Here is a 3,492-nt window from a genome sequence, read left to right on the forward strand (position 1 = left end):
ACTGTTCGAGCTCCTCGTGGGAGCACAAGACGGCGCCGATACAGTCATCAATGTAACGGAGGAAGAGGTGGGGTTTAGGGCCAGTGTGGGTACGGAAGAGGGATTGTTCCACGTAACCTACAAAGAGGCAGGCATAGCTCGGGCCCATGCGGGTACCCATGGCCACCCCCTTTGTCTGTAGGAAGTGGGAGGAATTGAAAGAGAAGTTGTTGAGGGTGAGGACGAGTTCGGCTAAGCGGATGAGGGTGTCAGTGGAGGGGGACTGGTCGGGCCTGCGGGACAGGAAGAAGCGGAGGGCCTTTAGGCTATCTGTATGGGGAATACAGGTGTATTGGGACTGGACGTCCATGGTAAAGATGAGGTGTTGGGGTCCGGGGAATTGGAAGTTCTGGAGGAGGTGGAGGGTGTGGGTGGTGTCACGGACATAAGTAGGGAGTTCCTGGACCAAGGGGGAGAAAATGGAGTCCAGATAGCTGGAGATAAGTTTGGTGGGGCAGGAGCAGGCGGAGACAATGGGTCGACCAGGGCATTCAGGCCTAGGCCCAAAACATCAGCCTTCCTGCTCCTATGATGCTGCTTGGCCTGCTGTGTTCATCCAGCTCTATACCTTGTTATCTTATATTTTTATATATTGTGTATATAATTCCTTGGATCGTGTTATATCCTGGTTTTAAGTTTTGGGCAGAGAGTGACATATCAGGTCAAAATTAAAGCAGAATGGTGAGGAAAGGAAAACCAGATCCAAACGTGAAAATGTTCTAGAAACGGCGCAGGTGTGGTGTTTCGTAAATGTTCTCTTGCTCTCCCCTTCAAAGAAACGATGGGAGGAAAGATGGGAGTTATTTGTTAAGAAATTTATCTATGGGTGCTAAAAAATGCTTACAAAAGGTGTTTGGTATCCTGATTTTCTTGTTAATGTAAATTTTTTTTGTATAGAAAATATAAAGTTTTGTATTTGAAAGGTAGAGGATTCAGTGAAGGTCCATGAAATGCTGGTTTGGCCTCCAATGAAGCATTCTAAGCTCCACAGATTTTAGGAAGGGTTCGGAAAAGATTCATGAGAATGGTTCCTGGAATGAGGGACTTAAGTTCCAATGGAGAGTTTGGTGCATTCCTTCAAAAGAGGAGAGCAAGTTATTGAGAGGAGATTTGACGGATGTGCCTGGAACTGTTAGACGGGATACAGGGGAGAAATGTTCCTGCCATTTGTCAGATGGTTGAGACCCAAAGGAGACTGATTTATGGCAAAAGGAGCAAAGATGAGATGAGGACAAGCCCTTTCCTCAAGATCCAACATCAAATTTAACAACCATAGAACATGAACGCCTCTTTCTATGTCTATTTTGCACCACAACCACCACACCCAGGTCCTGTCATGACATGGGTTGCTTTCAGCATATCCAATATATTTTCAACTACTCATAGCCCCCATTATCACCTATCTAGCTTCTCCTTTTCCCTAGCTTGCTATTGATAATCCCTTTGTCGACCTGCCTTTTTCCCTGGGCTCTGTCTCCATCTCAGGCCCCTTCATCAAACTATACCAGCTTTTCCCCACTATGGTCAGTTCTGTAGGAGGGTCACTGGACTCAAAATGTTAATTGTTTTTCTCACTCTGCTGATGCTGCCATACCTGCTGAGTTTCTCAAGCAATATCTATGTTTTTTCAGATTTCCAGCACTTGCAGTTCTTTGTTTTATTTTTCATTTTTAAAAAATGCTTTTAATGATAGGAGTGGATTCAGTCCTAGCTTTCAAAAGGGAATTGGATGAATTTCTGAAGAGAGAAAACCTGCAGAACTACAATGAAAATATTGCATTCAATATTTGTCCCCTTACTCAAGGAGGGACATTGTTGTATTGGAGGCAGTTTGGAGGAAGTTCACTGGATTGATTCCTGAGATGAAGGATTTGTCTGATGAAAAGAATATGAAAGAGTTCAGAAGGATGTTGCCGAGTTGAATGTTTGAGTTATAGGGAAAGGCTGAGTAGGCTGGGGCTAATTTCCCTGGAGCATTGGAGCCTGAGAGGTGACATTATAGAGGTTCATAAAAACATGAGGGACATGGGTAGGGTGAATAGCCAAAGCCTTTCCCCAAGGGTATGGAAGTCCAAGACTAGAGGGCATAGGTTTAAGGTGAGAGCGGAAAGATTTAAAAGGGATCTAAGCAGCAACTTTTTCATGCAGAAAGAAGTGCGTGTGTGGAACAAGCTGCCACAGGAAGTGGTGGAAGCAGGGACAATTACAACATCTGGATGGATATGTGAATAGGAAAGGTTTAGAGGGATATGAGCCAAATGCTGGCAAATGGGACTAGATTAATTTGGGATATCCGGTCGACATGGATGAGTTGGGTTGAAGGGTCTATTTCTGTGCTGTACAATTCTATGACTCTTAAAGAGATTGAGCAGTTTAGGCCTATAGGGTTTTGAAGAATGAGAGGAGATTTAATTGAAGTATATATGATGCTAAAGGGGATTGACAAAATAGACAGATGGGATGTTTCCTCTTGTGGGGCAATCTAGAACAAGAGGTTATAGCTTTAGGATGAGGGGTGTTATATTTAAGGCTGTGTCTCAAAGGGTCAAGAATTTGTGGAATTTACTATCCCAGAGTGCATGGTTGTCAAGACATTGAGTAAATTTGAGGAGGAGATAGATTTTTGATTAGTAAGGAGTTTAGAAATTGAGTCATAGAGGTATACAGCATGGAAACAGACCCTTCGGTCCAACTCGTCCATGCTGACCAGATATCCTAGATAAATCTACTCCCATTTGCCAGCATTTGGCCCATGTCCCTGTAAACCCTTCCTGTTCATATACCCATCCAGATGTCTTTTAAATGTTGTCATTGTACCAGCCTCCACCACTTCCTCTGGCAGCTGTTTGCAAAGATGCACCACCCACTGCATGAAAAAGTTGTCCCTTAGGGCCCTTTTAAATCTTTTCCTCTTCCTTAAACTTTTGCCCTCTAGTTTTGGACTCCCCATCCTGGGGAAAAGATCTTGTCTATTTACCCTATCCATGCCCCTCATGATTTTATAAACCTCTATAAGGTCACCCTTCAGTCTTTGACACTCCAAGGAAAATAGCCCCAGCCTATTCAGCCTCTCCCTATAGCTTAAACCCTCCAACCCTGGCAACATCCTTGTAAATCTTTTCTGAACCCTTTCAAATTTCACAATATCGTTCCTATTGCAGGGAGACCAGAATTGCTGCAGTATTCCAACAGTGGCCTAACCAAAGTCCTGTACAGCCACAACATAACCTCCCAATTCCTATACTCAATGCATTGACTAATAAAGGCAAGCATACCAAACGCCTTCGTCACTGCCCTGTCTACCTGTGACTCCACTTTCAAGGAACTACAAACTTGTATTCCAAGATCTCTTTGTTCAGCAACACTTCCAAGGACCTTACTATTAAGTGTATAAGTCCTGCCCTGGTTTGCCTTTCCAAAATGCAGCACCTCACATTTATCTAAATTAAACTC

The sequence above is a fragment of the Rhincodon typus genome, chromosome 46 (genome assembly GCF_021869965.1).
Source record: "Rhincodon typus isolate 14 chromosome 46, sRhiTyp1.1, whole genome shotgun sequence".
Classification (NCBI taxonomy): domain Eukaryota; kingdom Metazoa; phylum Chordata; class Chondrichthyes; order Orectolobiformes; family Rhincodontidae; genus Rhincodon; species Rhincodon typus.